This window comes from Gossypium hirsutum, chromosome A01, assembly GCF_007990345.1.
Source record: "Gossypium hirsutum isolate 1008001.06 chromosome A01, Gossypium_hirsutum_v2.1, whole genome shotgun sequence".
NCBI lineage: Eukaryota > Viridiplantae > Streptophyta > Magnoliopsida > Malvales > Malvaceae > Gossypium > Gossypium hirsutum.
The window spans coordinates 79,824,209-79,842,312 of record NC_053424.1 but is presented as its reverse complement, the minus strand read 5'-3'; the positions used below and the strand labels follow the sequence as shown (position 1 = coordinate 79,842,312).

The following is an 18,104-nucleotide window of genomic DNA, read 5'->3' as shown; positions in this document are numbered from 1 at the left end:
ATATTAATTGAAATATCAAGGTCATGATTAGTACACTCAAGGTGTACAAGTCTATAATCAATGATGTCTATACTCATCCAATAAATTCCACATACAATATCGTCATTTCATATTTCCATATATCAATTATCACGTATTGTCATTTTCACGTATTTCAGGCTGATATGTGTAATAACTCATTTCTTATTCATATCTTCTCATGTCAAGAACTTTTACCCATTAAATTTATCTAAAATATCGATGGATACACAGGTGGTACACTCGTGGTGGTACCCATAAGGTACTATATCAGAGAGTACACTCTCGAGCCATACATGTATACAACAGGATTACCAGTCCAGGCTAAATCCTTTTTTATGACATATGCTCTAAGGAGCTTGATCTGGATTACCCATCTAGGCTAAACCCAATCTATAACATGTGCTCAGGAGGACTCATGTAACACCCCTTACCCGAGTTCGATGTCGATACCGAGTACGAGGCATTATCGTTCACAAATCACATATACATGTACTAAATCAGATCATATGAGCCCGTTAAAATTTAAAACTTTTTTGAACTTGTTTAAACTCCTCAATATGGGCCTACGAGGCCTCAAACATCCACTGGAAGCCATTCTGAACCAACTCGGGTCCTTAAATCGAATTTATAAAAAAAACCCTTAAAACAGGGCACATGTCCGTGTGGAAGGGCAACACACCCGTGTGGCCACTATGACATGGCCGTGATGATGGCCCATATGGTTCACACGGCTTAAGCACAAGGGGACATGCTCGTGCCCCGAGCTCGTGCGAATTAAATTCCAAATTCAAACCTACGGTGTTTTCACACGGCCTGAAACACGCCTATGTCTATGGCCCATGTCCCTCACACAGCCATGACACGCCCGTGTTCTAGCTCGTGTCTAAAAACCTTGATATTCTATTTCTGATGTCAGCATCCAATAAGGGGCACACGGCCAAGGCACACGCCCATGGTCGGAGGCCGTGTCCACCACACGGTTGAGACACACGGCCGTGTTTCTGCCCGTGTGTTTACTACCATGCATACTGACTAACAAATTTTACGTGCAGGGGACACACGGCCAAGCAACATGCCCATGGGGCTGACCGTGTGTCACACACGGCCTAGACACATGCCCGTGTGTCTACCCATGAGGACAAAATAAGGCTATTTACCAAGCCTTTTTGCCACCCTTACTTGCACTAACCTACATAACATCTAACATAGCAAATCCACACAACAACATAAGGTCTAATCAGTCACACAAGGCTTTATCTCATTCATGAAAATATCATCATTTGCATATATCAATAATAAACATTAGCCATTATCCATGGCTTTATACAAAAAGAAGGGATTCATCCCAAGCCAACACATTTGGTCAAATTAACATTGACACAAAAGTCAAAAGTCTAAGCCCTATACATGCCATATTCAAAATAATAAAAACCAACTATACCAAGTGCTTCAGTTGATATTGTGATCGATGCCTCCGACATCCGATGATCCTCGAGCTAATTAGGTGGCACTATAAGAAAATGGAAACGAGAGGGAGCTACAAATAAATATAACAACAACTTTACCATTCATCATCATGCTCATAATACAAAAGTAGGCATAAGCACAACTTACTTATAACTATCCAATACAATTCACATAGCATATATTGAGCTCACATCTCACACATTTCAAATAAGTACTTGAACCATTCACAACATGGTTATACTTTTCTCGTTTAACTCAAACTGTAACTTTCACTGTTGAACCATTTGGAATGCTATCGGATATTCACTAAGCCTCAAACATAGGGTATAATGCCGATTTCATATCCCAGACATGGTTTTACACTGGCTCATCCATCAAGTCGATGCCATGTCCCAGACATGGTCTTACAATGACTATCAAAATCAAGGCCGACGCCAGCTCCAATACATGGTCTTACACTAGCTCTCACATATCTATGCCGATGCCATGTCCCAGACATGGTCTTACACTGACACCTCTATATGTGCCGATGCCATGTCCCAGAAATGGTCTTACACCGGCTCTCATAATGTGGTCGATGCATGTCCCAAACATGTCTTACACTGGCACACAAATAACCCGAATGTCATGGCATGAATATCCGATTTATTTCCTAAGGTTCAACCGGGAGTTCTACTATATCCATATTCATCATACATAATCATTTCCACAAACAAGGAATTTATGCTTTATCAATTCAAACACATATACAACTTACCTCGATACTCAAAATGTGGGGACTAGTTGATTTAATCTACTTGCTTGGCCTTTCCCCAGTCTGGGTTTGGATTTTGTATTTATTGATCTAAAATGGCAACATTTAATCATTTTATCATAAATTAAATCTAAACGCTCAATAATTTATGATTTGGGAAAAATGACCATTTTTCCCCTAGATTTCACAAAGTGACCATTTTACCCCTAGGCCCGAAAATTGATTTTTATCGATTAGTGAAGCCTAACTGACCATTTATCTCTCTTATGAAAACACCAAAATTTCTAATATTTCACAACATTACTATCTATTTTGCAAACCTTACAAAATGGTCCTATTAGGGCTTTCATTAGAAGTCCCTTCACAAAATTTGTTTATTTCACAACCATGATTCATTTTCTTCCATAAAATTTCAAAAAACAACATGAGCACTCTCATGGTAAAACCCTAGACTTTCAACCATTTAACAAAATAGTCCCCTTGTTAGAAAGCTTATGCTACAAGGGTTCTAAAAGTGTAAAAGTTTTCAAGAAATGTAACATCCTGAATTATGGCCAAGTCAGAATAGTGGTTTTGAGACCAAAAATTCGAGATATAAATATTTATTTTATGATTATTATAACGTCATTGATGTATTTCAATGCTTGTGTGAAAATTTCATAAGGAAATTTTATGTGAAAGGTGCTTAAGTGGACTTTAGGGACCAAATTGAATAATTTGTAAAACTTGTGTACTAGAAGCAATTTGCATGAAATTGAATTAGATTATTAATTAGAGGTCCTTAAATATAAAATTGACCAAGTCCTAAAAATTTGGACATAAATCGCCTTGGTTGGGTAAAATTTGAAAGAATAGTAAAAAGGGTATTTTGGTCATTTAGGGGTAAAATAAATTAAAAGAAAAATTTTAAAACCCAAATGTGTCCCTTTCTACTTTCTTCTTTCTTCAGCCGAATGTATCAAGAGCAGCCACGGTTAGGGTTTGGCCAAGCTCCCAAGCTCAATAGTAAGTGATTCTGAGCTCTCTTTTTAATGTTCTATGCATTTTTGAAGTCCTGGTAACATGTTCTACATATTTCTACCATTAATTTAAGCTGGGGTTCTGTTTAAAAATTTACCCATGAATGATATGCATGTATTTTGATGTTTTATGGTAGAATATGAAGGCTCGGTGTGTAATAAATGACTTTTACTAAGCGGCTTTTGATGAAAACGTCCAGAAGGACTGTTTTGTAAAAATTGTAAAATTGGTCATAAAAGGGTGATTTAGTGGAATTTAGGCACTGCCATAGTTAGGAAAATGATTCGTCTAGGCTTGTAATTCAAGGAAATTGAATAAAAATCATTTTACAAGCCTTGATTCAAAAGTGCAAATATGTGAAAGTTTAGGGGTTAAAATGCAAATTTGTAAAAATATTATTTTTTGACCCACATGAATAATGTGACTAATTATTCGGCTAAATGTGATATTATAGATCAAGGAAAACACGATTCGGGCTTAGAACGAGGTTGAACAAGGTTAAGCACAAACTCGAAATAAATAGTCGTACTCGAAACCGAGGTAAGTTCATATGTCAATGATAATGCAATGATATTATTGTTCATACTTGAACTTAAATTGATGTATTAGCATTGTGTGATAGATATTTATTTAGTTGATATAAAGATTATATATTTTAACAAATGCCTAAATATAATTATATGCGATACCACGTTTATTTCATGGACTAATGTCTAAATAAACATGGAAATGTGTTGAATTGGATGTACATTGCATGGTCAGCTATGCATAATGAGATACTTGATGAAAAGATAAAAATCCTGGTTGAATGAAAAGAGAAATCTTATGGATAAACCATGTCTTACATGACTTGAGATCCTGCATGTGTTGCCGAAAATGATTTAGCCCAGACGGGTAATTTGATCTCAAATATAGAAAGGATCTAGCCCAGACAGGTGTTCCTCGAGTGATCAAGCCTCCTGGAGAATATGTTTGCATTAAAGATTTAACCCGGATGGGTAATCCGATTAGGATCTGAATTTAGCGTGAATTGGTAATTCAGATCCGAGCTCATTGAGAGTGCTTGTTGTTACGAGGGATTTAGCCTGGACTGGTAATCCCGACATCACTCCATGAGTTTATATTATGGGGGATTTAGCCTACATTGGTAATCCCACCGTAAGATGTGAGGTTCACGGGAGTGCGTACTTGAGACGATCACTTGTATGACTTGACAGTAAATGGATTATCCATCGAGATTTCTGAGAAGTTCAACGGGTATTATAATGAATAATGCGCTTAAAGTCCCGAGATAGGCGTGGTGATAAAGTTAAAGTTAATTGATATGCTACGGATATGTACAGGTACATACATTATACTCATAAGTGATGCCTTATTAAAATGTGATAAATGATGAGTAAGCGAATTCATGCATATGTATGTGTATACATGATTAACAAGTGAAAAGATTTGAAAGATGAACCATCCTTATGCTTATGGTTATGAATTGTGTTATAATATCATGTTAACTTACATTGTGTAATTGAATATGGGACTTATGAAATAATGAGTCCATGATCAATGTGACAATGAAATTATGATAGCTATTGTGATTTTGCATCGAAATAGTGTTGAACAGCAGCAATAGTCCGACTTTGAAAAATCACCATAAATGGTGGAAGTTGAATTAGAGGCTGAATAATATTTGAAATTAAATCTTAATGAGTCTATTTTCACATAAATGAAACGGTTAAGCAAAAGAATTTTTTATTATGAGATATTTGAATTCTTGTGAGACAGAGTCGGAGTGATTCCAGACTCCCCTATCTTAAATTTGGAAACTCACTAGAAATTGTAAAAAATAATTATGAATTAAAATTAATATGAATGAAATCTTTAATGAGTCTATTTTCAATAAAAAGAGACAAGAACATTATCCGAGTCTTTTACTATGAGATATTTGATTTTTAGTAGATAGAGGTAGAAGCTGTTAGACAGAAAAATAGGGAAGAGTTTAAAGAATAGACTATACTTATTGGATAGACAAAAAATTCTGTAAATTTTATGGTATGAAGATATATGAGTTTAGTTTCAGGGAAAATTAACAGATCTTAATTTAGAGTCCTGTAGCTTGAGTTATAAATAATTTATCGACAATGACTCGAGTAGATAGCTTGACCAGAATATGAGTAAAAGTGTAATTATAGTTGTTTTACCTAGGAAACATGTTGTTATAATGCTTATTATTTTCATATGGACTTACTAAGCGTAAAGTTTACTCCCCCTTCCATTTCTTCTAGTGTCCTTAGGTCGGCTCGGGGTTGGAGATCGTTGGAGGCAACCTCACACTATCAAGCTACCATCTTTGGATTATTCTTGAAACTTCATTTCTTCAAATGAGTGGCATGTATAGGGAATTAATTATTGATATGTGTTTTTTTTGTTTTGGCCAAGATGTTGGCTTATATTAATTCATTGTATATAGCCATGAGATGTGGCTTATGATGATTTTTGGTTTGTAAGTCTATTTGTCCATGGTATGTGTTAATGTCTTGTGATGTGGTTATATGATCACGCTTGTTCACTATGTATGAGAAGTATACGGCACATTTACATGATGAATGCCCCAGGACCATTCGAGATGGTCGTGGCCATGGAGTGAATGCGTGGCATGGTAGTAAGATGATAATGATTGAACATGGACAATTGTTGAATGTGTAGAGATTAAGTGTTGGGTAATAAACACATGTATGACAACATGCAAATAATTTAATTGAATTTCACCAAATGTTGATTAAATATTAAATTGATGTTATAATTTGTGTCTATGATGTTTAAAAGTATGGGGGAAAAATAAGGTCAACATAAGGACTGGAAAATAGCCTAAGTGTTAGCTACACAAGCAGAGACACGACCATGTGTCTCAACCGTGTGGAGGACACAGCCTAGTACACGGGCGTGTGGCCTGGCCGTGTGGCCTGGCCTTGTTGTATAAATTATTTTGCTAACGTCATAAACAGGGAGTTACACGGGCTGAGGACATGGGCGTGTCCCAAGCCACACTGGCGTGAGACTCTTCAAAGCAAGAAAATTTATTAAGTTGCCCAAACTTTATCAAATGTTTTTGGTTTTGTCCCGAATTGCCCTGATGCATGTTTTAGGCCTCAAAGGCCTGTATAAGGGACGATATGCATGTGTTTGAAAAGTTTTAATTTTGGGCGAAATTTGGTAACCCAGTTTTGTATGTTTGTGAATGTTTAAGTCCGGTACAGCCTCGAGCCCTGTCCCGGCGTTGGATTCGGGTGAGGGGTGTTACAAGAAAAGCCATTAAAGTCACTTGCTTGCAAGAGTAGAGAGTGGCTGAAATTTTTGAAGCTCAAAAACCCGTACAATGGCTGAGTTTTCGGTGGAGAAGGAGATAGGGAAAAAGATGATATCTTTTCTCTTTATTTTATTTCATTTTGGTCAAATAAATTACCAAATTTCCCCCTAATTTTTCCTTTCTCTATCTTTTGTCTCCTATGGCCGGCCATCACTTATCCAAGGGTCGATTTGCCCTTTAAAGACCCCCAATTTTGGTTCTCTAGCTATTTAACACCCTTAGCTATCAAAATAGGACTTTTGCACTTTATGCGATTTAGTCTTTTTCTCACAATTAGGCTCACAATCGCTAAAATTAATTCACAAAAATTTTCATACTCTCATATAATCATGCCACAACACATAAAATAATATTAAAAATAATTTCTCTGACCTTGGATTAGTGATCCCGAAACCACTATTTTGACTGCGCCCAAAATCAGGCCGTTACAACTCATATCAGGATTACACGTCCAGGCTAAGTCTTTTTCTATAATAAGGTCAATAAGATTACTCGTCCGGGCTAAATCCCGTCAGCAACAAATGCAGGACCTCATTCATTTACGGAAATCACATATCCATCGAATTTCCATTTTATTCAACCAGGATTCAAACATATTTCAAGCATTATCGGGCATGTGATTATTTCATACATCCACAACATTCATATAATTCAAATAAACACATTCCACATTCATTTCAAGCATATAAATAACATTCTCATCATTTATCCATTAACATCTATCGGGCACTATCATTTAATTCAAACATTTTCATTTATCGAGCTTGATCGGGTATGTAATCATTTTCACATATTTATGACATTTATACAGTTTACATAAACACAATCAATGCAAGCATGTAAATAAACACAATTTAGTCACACGAACTTACCTCGATGATTCTTCGTGTACGAAAAATCTACTAATCCTACTTTCCTCTTTTCCTCACTCTAGCTCTGAATTTGGTCTATCCTGATCTATACGAGTAAATTTGACATCAAATTTTCACATTTCACATTCATGTGGACTCAATTTACAATCTAGGCAAAATTACCATTTTGCCTCTATCTTTTCCATAAATTCCAATTTCGTCTCTACGCCCGGAAAATGAAACTTGTGCAAATTACTCCTTATTCCAAGCCTAACCAAAGCCCCATTACAAATTTTACAACACATGTATTCATAAAATTTTAGAATTTTTCATCAAATTTTACACGTTTTTCATTTTAGTCCCTAAATCATGTTTTCATCAAAAATCACTTTGTAAAAGTTGTTTATCTATCAATAATCTTTCATTTTCTACCATAAATTTCTAATTTCCAACATATACATCCATGATTCATTTTTCATACCTTGATAACTTTTCAAATTAATCCCTTAAATAGAGAGATTAATCTATCCCGGTTTCAAAAATATCAAAATTACTAAAAACGGGACTTGAATACTTACCCAATTTGGCCATGAAAGTTTCTTCTCTCTCTTCTAGGGTTTCCATGTATTATTTGGGAAAGAAGATGAAAAAATAAGATGATAATTCTTTTATCATCTTTTTAATTAATTAATTTAATTTAATTCTAATTTAGTCCCTATCTTTTTAAAAATTTTCCAAGGATGAGTCATACCAAAATATCTACATACTTTTACTAATGGTCTAATTACCATATAAAGGACCTTCAGTTTTGAATTTTAAAATAACTTGTTACAACAGATTTGATACAGATCATTACAATATAGAATTTTATTAACGACAGACACAAAAAGCGCAATCCTAGACTATGACATTACTTCCATTGTATGCATAATAGTCATTCTTGCCTCTACCTTGGCGTAATCTTGGTATCGCCCCTCCTGGCACAAACTCAAGCCAAACACCTAAAACATTGATAAACATGGTAAGTTTAAGATAACTTTGTAAGCCTCATCACAAAATTACCTTGACGGATACTTTATTTTCTTATAAGAACTTTTGCGTCAACCATTCTTCTGAATCATCTCTTTTGGGAGAATATCACTACAGGTTTAGCATACTCTTACATGCCAACTATCACACATTTATCATACCCGTGTCTTCATTATCTAACTAACTGAAGATCCTTCTAGACATTTCGTAAATACCTTCAGAATTCGTTTTGTACATACCATATCCTAATACTTGCACTTTACTCAAAACAATTGTTTGTAGACAAAGATTATGGCGGATACAATGCAATTAGCAAATACTTATATAAAGCTGATTACCGCCAAATTATTAACCAAGTTATATATTAATTCAATATTCACACAACCCACAATTGTAATGCACTATATAGACCGATCAGAATAATTCCACATTAATTACTTTTCGAACCATATATACTCAAAATACCTATAACTTAGACTTCATATGTCCTCATAAAAGATTCACTACAGTCCAAAAATAACCTCGATATGACAAATTCCAAGTAACTTTGGTTCAATCATTTCATAACACAGAAAATCTCATATACACAATTTCTTAGGTCACTCATAACTACAAATATAACCATATTTAACTTTGTAGATCATCATGGTGGATACCTTTATTATCGAATAGCTATATAGTTCTTTCCAAAATTTTATTCAATTATTTCAGAAATCTTTCTCAGCTCCTAACCCTGAGCACATTAATACCTTATCTCAACCAAACTTATTACAGAATTGATAGAATTTATTGACATCTTACCATAGAGACATATATACACAGCTTGTAACACCCCAAACCCGGCCCGAACGTTATGGTTGAATCTGACGTGTTACATTGAAGTGTTTAGCAAAAACTGTGCTTTCATTGAAAACCCTTCTTAAACAAAAGAAACCTTAATAAACACACCTTTCAGTTGCGAAAGCCTTGTTTTAAGCATTTGATTTAAGAAAACTTATCATTTAGAAATTAAGTTGTGGAAACGTAGAAAACAAACTATAATTTAGGAAACCCATGTTCAACTTCTCGTAATTACAATGGAAATAAAATACTTCAAGTAATAATAGCATAATGAAAACCTTATTACAATCTGGTCTGAAACATACTTAATAAAATAAAACTTATAAGCTTTAAAAAAAAGTCCAAGTTTGTCTTGCTAGCTGGCCATCCAGAGTCCCTCCAAACATCAAACCGTCTACTAGCATCACCTGAAAATAAAATAAAAGAGGGGGTGAGTTTTTGCAAACTCAGTGTGTACAACCCTCGACGGAAAACAAGCATTCAAAAATGATCATAACATGTAATGCAATCCCATTCAAATTATCCATCCGCTACACACCAGCTCTGTCCCCCATCACACCATGTGGGGATAAAAATATCGACCCACCCAGCCCATACACCAATGGTAGCCCAGTTGCGGAACTACCTTCATTTACATATTGGGCTTTAAAAGCAGCCGGTGGATCCACGATTATCAGGCAACCAAGCGATCCTCATATACTTCCTCCGTACCATAATTCCCACCCCATATGCAACCTAAGCAGAACATCATATGTATGCATGTCACGTCCACAAAACTTATATTCAACACCTAGGGGTATTTTGGTCATTTTTGCCCTTAGGGGCATTTCGGTAATTTTCCTTTAATTACAATTTTCACTTACCTTGGCCAATGAACAAGCCTCGCGAGCTAAGTGAACGAAAACTATGCACCAGGTAGGATTCCAAAGAAGAGGAGTGGGTCGTTAAGATCGCTTAAGTACCAAGCTCTTCCTAGATCCAATCCTAGACATGTATATACCCGTTGCCACACCTTAACCCTATGACTTGTCTACGGTCTCAATTAATTAATTAAGTTTTATGTAGTCATCATATACTAGGCCCAATACCCCTACATACATGCATATAGCCCACTAGGCCCAATCTTATTCAAATGGCCCATTTGGCTCAGTTCATATTCTTATGGCCCACTAGGCCCAATTCACCTTCATATGGCCTATTAGGCCCAAATCATATTATACTCATGCTCACATACAAATTTTTTAACACATAGCATCACTTATCAATCTTTCCCTATTATGGGCCCAACAGCCCATCAGGCCCATTTAGCCCATTCCGGCCCATTTGGCCAATTCTCAACCCAAGTCCACGGAATCGCCCGTGGGCCTCAGGAAACCTATTTGTTTCCTCTCCATGAGTGTTCGCGCACTCGTGTGACTACCGTAGCCCAACTTTCAGCTTTTCGGCATTTCAGCTTTTGCCAATTCATTGTGTGTGTGCGATCTCCTTAGTCCAAACCTAAAATTGATATCACTCAAAGATTAATCCTACATATTTATCAAATACTTTACCAAAAGCCAAAATCTCACCTTAACCTTACCCTGAACACAAATCCCAAATAGCTTTTCCTTGATCACGTACTCCTTAGATCTGCACTAATCTTAACTATTACACCAGAATAATAGATGACTCGTATCCAACGCAAGTCCCCTTACCTTAACTATGAACATTCGGCTAACCAAGATCAAGATCACTTACCAAAGTTTCTCACCGGAGGAGCAAATCGGCAGAGATCCAAGGACTGAGATTCGTTACCTATTCCTACCCAAAACCGATTAGAAGAAGTGAGGGACTGTATACTCAATACTTAGCAAAACCCGATTATAAGAACAAAGCACTTACACTAGGCTTGACCAATTAGAAAGGGTACTGGCGGCACCAAGAGTATTCAGCCAAGAAGGTTTCTGCCCATGCGATTTGTATGGTAAAAGAGAGTTATTCAGCTCCAAGGAAAAAGAAAGAAAAGTCAGCAATGAGGTAGAGGAAGAATAGAATTCGGCACAAGGAAGAAGAAAAAGAAAAGAAAACAGAGGGTTTTAGCTTTTAGAGAAAAGAGTTTCTGGTAACAGGGTGAAGGAAATTGGGCATTAGCTTCATACCCTAGCATTCGGCACCTATTTATAAGCCTTATAGCCAAATTTTTCCCATGCCCAATTCCCAATTCTGCTCCATCACTTCTCCCTTCTCATCTTCTCGTTTTTCTCCTTAATAACCCCTTGATCCTTTCCTTAATTTTCTCTCCTGAACACTTCCGTTGGAGTCCACTTTCACGCTACTTCCATCCTTCTAGAAGGCCAAAATTAAACTTCTAAAAACACTAAGCTAGGATTCAAACCTTGGACCTCCTTACTAGCTATTAACACCACCTCCCTATACTCTAAGTGGTGTCACTTAGCCACTCTTTTACAAGGTGTTTTGATACTATTTTCCCCTAACTTTATTTAAAAGCCCAACTACTTGCCAGCCCTGATTCTTTTAATATCTAAACCATAATTTCATTTATTCCTAGGTTCGAACTCAAACCTTAACTAAGACCTACTAAAATTATCGCTTGGATAAGAATATTAAACACAATTTTTATCAAAATTGAAACAAAAAAAGTTTAAGATTTTGGGATTTTTGGGGCGTTACACAGCTTACCAGACATACATGACAGACTATGCCACAAGGCCCAAACAGAATATTCCATAAAGGTATCATACAAAATCTTATGTTTCTTGTCTTGACGAACTTCACAGATGAATTTCTACCTCATGGACTTATACAAATTTCATGTATCATGATCTGCCATTTCGATTCATACATCATCGATGCTTACACCAAGAACATACGTTCAGTCATATCATATCATGCAATAGGCCTTAACCACATGGTCTTACACAAATTCATAAACCATGTTCTACCATTTCAGTTTCATTTTATTGAAGACTATACCATGAATGGCTCTCAATCATACCAAGTTTTCATGAGCCTTTACTCCATGGTCTTGCACTCATTTTCAAACTATGATATGCCAATCTGGTTACCACTAAAACTACGCTACCAGAGGCTTCACAATAAATCTTCAGCTCAGCATTCACTTACCTAGATTATCACCTCTTAACTGGCTAATACATCTCATCTACTAGACTTACCTGCCTACTTATAAAAAAACATCATTTCTCTAATTGAGCTTTATACATTTTATTACAACACATCTGTCATCTTTACCATACTCATACCTTACCAGTTTTCGTGAACTTCACCATCACTCTATTTATGTAGGTATATAAATATATTTCTTATTTGAACTGTTTGTATAAAAGAGTCAGGATAAAGACTCACCTAATTTTCACCTACTATAGTTCTAACCTCCAGGCTCAGGCATCCCTTTCGAACCAATAGAAACAACTTCTTAGAAACATAAATTTACTACTACAACTCTTATCCATACAATTTATTTATGATCTCAATAGCTGACAACCTCATGCAAAACTTGTACTTACAACTTTATTGTTTATACAACTCTTTCAATCTGGCACTCTCATAACTTAACATGCAGAGCTGAAACACTTACTCGAAGATAGAATAACCACTGATTAGACCTAAAATCAATGATTCCATCTAAATAAGAAAAATATACATTTATATTTTTTAAAGAAAGAATGAGAGAGTAGTATTTTTTTAAGGAATAAGAATAAGAAAAACCTCCCTAAAAAACCTCCTCACACATAAATATGACCCACTTACTAGTGGAACTTAATAACTATCACACGATTCAGAATTTACCTTCTTAATGGTCCACATTTTGTAACAGCCCGATTTTGGGCGTAGTTGGAACAATAGTTTCAAAACCACTAATCCGAGGTTAGAGAAATTATTTTTTTCTTTTTAAATTTTATGTGTTATAGCATGATTATATGAGTGCATAACAATTTTGGTGAAAAAATTTTAGCAATTGCATGCTTAATTGCAAAAAAAAGACTAAATCGCATAAAGGGAAAAAGTTTTGTTTTTCCAGAAAATGGTGTTAAATAACTAGAGAATCATAATTATGGATCTCTAAAGGGAAAATAGAGCCATTTCAATAGGGGTGCCCGGCCATAGGGACAAAGATGAATGAAAAAATCAAAATTTGGTGGAGTTGGTAGCTTATATTAACTAGAAATAAGATAAAATAAAACAAAAAGGACTTCATCTTTTATCATTCATCTTCTCCACCAAAATTATCAGTAAGAAGGGGTTTTTGAAGCTTGAAACTTTCATCCATTAAGTTTTCTCATAAGTAAGTGATTTTGATGACTTTTCTTGATAATTTTTGTTCTTTTGGGACCGTTGTAGCTTAATTTAGCTAATGGAGGGACTATTTTGCAAAATAGTTGAGATTCTAGGGTTTAGCCATGAGAGTAATCATGTTGGTTGCTGAAATTTTATAGAAGAAAATGAATCATGGTTGCTAAATAAACAACTTTTGTGAAATGGTTTTCATGAAAACACCTAAGAGGACCATTTTGTGAAGTTTATAAAATAAGTGATCGCGAGATTTCGTGATAGGTTTTAAATATTTATGATTACTCGTTCTTGAAACTGACTATCGCGATGTAGGCAAGTGTTTTTAAATTTTAAAGAATTTAATACAGTTAGTGCTTGGGTTACCTCTCGAGAAGTGCTTATTTATAGTCTAAGCTCAACTTACCTCTCCGTTGAATGATCATGGTGGTTTGAGGAGTTTATACTCCTCATTCCTACTATCAATCTCATCAAAATAAGGTTTTAAACGAGTGTTGTTTACCTTAAAAGTGTCAAACTTGGGATGACTCACCTTGATCGTACCGAATGGGAAAATGCTGAGTACCGTAAGAGGAATTTCTTCATTCAGTGTGGTAGCGACAATGTGGGGATCTGCGGCATCTAAGAAGACTCTATCTCCAACCTTAAGTTGATTTGGAGAGGTATTGAGCTCGTTCTATCGTAGATTCAGTTTGTCAGGTGTTCTTGGTTTATGCGTCCGCCATTCATCTAGGTCCTCGATTTGTAGTCTTCGATCTTCATGAACAGGTCCTCTACTATTGCTCGAGAATGGCTCATGTACTTCCTTCAGACTTATCTCCTGCAAAGTGGGTTGTATCATATGGTCAGTTTTAATAGAATGGTTTAGATGATCACCTTCAATTTCCAATGTGTTGCCAGAATTGCGAGCTTGAAGGGTGATTGTTTCGTCTCCTATACGAAGCGTGAGCTCACCTGTGCCAACATCAATAATTGTTTTAGCAGTTGCTAAAAAGGGCCTTCCTAGAATTAAAGAAGTGTTGCTATCCTCCTCTATGTCTAAAACAATGAAGTCAACGAGAAATATAAATTTATCAATTTTAACTAGCACATCATCAATAATACCCCTAGGTAATCTTATAGTTTTATCTAATAATTGAATGCTCATCCTAGTCTGTTTGGGTTTCCCGAGACCTAATTGTTTAAACATTTTATAGGGCATGACGTTGATACTAGCCCCTAAATCAGCTAATGCATTATTAACATCTAAACTACCAATTAAGCAAGGAATCGTAAAACTCCCTAGATCTTTTAGTTTGTTTGGTAGCTTATTTTGCAGAATAGCTGAACACACTACGTTTAGTTCCACATGCGACGCCTCGTCCAACTTCCACTTATTTGCTAAAAGTTGCTTTAAAAATTTCATTGTGCTTGGCATATACTACAGGGCTTCAATAAACGGTAAGTTAATGTGTAATTTTTTTAAGAGTTTAAGGAATTTACCAAATTGTTCATCTGAGCAGTCTTTCCTTGCTGCATTGGGGTATGGCACACGAGGTTAATATTCGATGTTCACCGATTTGTTTGTATTATGATCTACCTCACCTTGACCTTTGCTTACCATAGTTTTTGCCTCGGTTCTGGCTCAGGCTCAACAAATCCTTCTTTATCTTGAATATTAATTACGTTGAGCTGTTCCCTTAGGTTGGGTTCAGTATTACTTGGCAAGCTACCTTATGGTCGTTCAGAGATTAGTTTGGAAAGCTGGCCTATTTGAGTTTCGAGCCCTTGGATCGATGCTTGTTGATTTTTAAGTGCTGTCTCGGTGTTCTAAAAACTGGTTTCTGACACCGATATAAACTTTGAGAGCATCTCTTCAAGGTTCAGCTTCTTTTCCTGTTGGTAGGGTGGTTGTTCAAAACCCGGAGGATGTTGTGGTCTTTGATTTCCTTGACTGCCCCATGAGAAATTGGGGTGGTTCCTCCAACCTGCATTGTAAGTGTTACTATATGGATTGTTTTGAGGTCGAGGATTTTTACCCATGTAATTTAATTGCTCGTTATCCATGTTGTGGCCATAAGGTTGGTATTCCGAATGGTTTGGTCCACCTCCACTTGCTTCGCACTGCATTACTGGGTAAACCTATGAAGAACTAAGAAAACCATCAATCTTTTTATTTAAAAGTTCAACCTGGTTTGACAGAATAGTAACCGAATCAACGTTATAAATGCCTGCTGCTTTAGTTGGCTTAGTCCTCATGACTTGCCACTGATAGTTATTCAGTGACATCTCCTCTATAAACTCATAGGCATCTTCAGGTGTTTTATTGTTGATGGTTCTACTAGCAGCTGCGTCAACCATTTGACAAGTCGAAGGATTCAGGCCATTATGGAATATTTGAACCTAAAGCCAAAGGGGTAACCCATGGTGAGGGCACCTTCTCATTAAGTCTTTGTATCTCTCCCATGCATCGTAAAGTGTTTCCAATTCCATCCGCACAAACGAAGAGATATCATTGCTTAATTTAGCCGTTTTAGCTGGTGAAAAGTATTTGTAACACCCCGCACCCGAGACCGTTGCCGGAGTCGAACACGAGGTGTTAACGAACTTAATTCATTTATTTACACAGTTCATTTTAAAATTTCTGGACAAGCTGGCTAACTGTGTCACTGTCACCTTAAAAATCATATCTCGAGTTCCGAAACTCAAAAACTGATTCCGTGAATTTTCCATGAAACTAGACTCATATATCCATCTACATATTTTTTTCTAGAATTTTTGGTCAGGCCAATTAGTACAGTTTATTAGTTAAAGTCTCCCCTATTTCAGGGTTCGACTAGTCTGACCTTCATGCATTACGACTTAGATATCTCCCTGTACAGGGCTTCAATACATATGCTATTTGTTTCTAATGAAACTAAACTCAAAAAGGAATCTGTACATATAAAGAATGACTTCTAATTATTTCTGGTTAATTTATGGTAAATTTCCAAAGTCAGAACAGGGGATCCAGTAACCGTTCTGGCCCTGTTTCACGAAAACTTAAACATCTCATAAAATACGGCTCATATAGTTGTTTCGCTTCTTCCATATGAAAATAGACTCATCAAGGTTCGATTATATAATTTATTCATTATTTAATTACATTGCTACTATTTTTAGTGAATTTTCAAACTCACATCACTGCTGCTGTCAGCATCTATTTTAAGGTAAATTTCACCTATTTCATAGTTTCCATGATTCAACTAGCCATTTGACATACATAGCACCAAATATGATCGTGATTAACCATTCCAATGGCTAATCATTGCCAAGCATTTCCACACCTCTCAATAACCATATATATACAAAATGATTTTAATACTATGCTCAAAATATTTAAGCCATTTTCGCATGGCTATCCGAATATATACACATTACCAAAGGTACTTGATTAACAACAAAGGTTAGTCTTATACATGCCATTATCAACGTTTAACTAAAAGAGTACCAAAAGGGCTTAGATAGTGTGGACGACTTCGACTTCGACAATCCCGAGTCTGATAGCTGACAAACAAAAATCTATAAAACAGAGAATTAAAGAAACGGAATAAGCATTTAATGCTTAGTAAGTTTTGAGTAACGAAATTATTTACGACTAAAGTATAGCGTTCATATGACTAAATGAATAGTTTCATATATGCACATTCTCAAAATCATAATTTCTTCACGCTTCAACCAATATATTCATACACAGGGTATCAAACCTAACTAGAGGCCGGAAGCTCGTTAATCAATTGAGCGAGTACTATTTGAAAGGAATCAACCTTTCCGATGCATATACGAAACATACCTTATCGTTTGTATTTTATGAGCGTATTAATTGAAATTATTACAGCAAGATCGCTCGCTTCCAAACCCAAGTATCTTCGGGATTTAGCCGGATATAGCAACTCGCACAAATGCCTTCGGGTCTTAGCCCGGATATAGTCACTAGCATGAATGCCTTTGGGACTTAGCCCGGATATAGTCACTAGCACAAATGCCTTCGGGACTTAGCCCGGATATAGTAACTTGCACAAATGCCTTCGGGAGTTAGCCCGGATATCATCCGAATAATCAAGTACATATACCAATAAATCATGACACATCCATATTTCATTATCATAACTAGAATTCAAACACAAGACGCTTATCAACCATTACCATTTTCGGCTCAATAGCCACATACAAAGAGCATGATTTTGATTTGCTTTATAACATGATCTCTATACACATTCGGCTACCCGTCATAGGTATAAACTAATCACCTCAATATACAATTCAAGTAGAATCATTATATCACCGTTTATTTGTTATGCTTATATATCATGACTTAATCAAATCATAAACCAAGTTTCATTACTCGAAAACTTACCTCGGATGTTGTCAAACGATTTCAAGGCTATTCGATCACTTTTTCCTTTCCCTTATCCAACTTTGATCCTCTAAGCTC

General features: G+C 36.0%; 1 non-coding gene across 1 annotated transcript; it reads left to right on the top strand.

Moving 5' to 3' along the window:
• Positions 1 to 16,049: 16,049 nt before the first annotated feature.
• LOC121208357 (small nucleolar RNA R71) lies at positions 16,050 to 16,156 on the top strand. Its single transcript, XR_005903340.1, has one exon. It is a non-coding gene; the product is annotated as a small nucleolar RNA R71 (small nucleolar RNA).
• Positions 16,157 to 18,104: the final 1,948 nt, after the last annotated feature.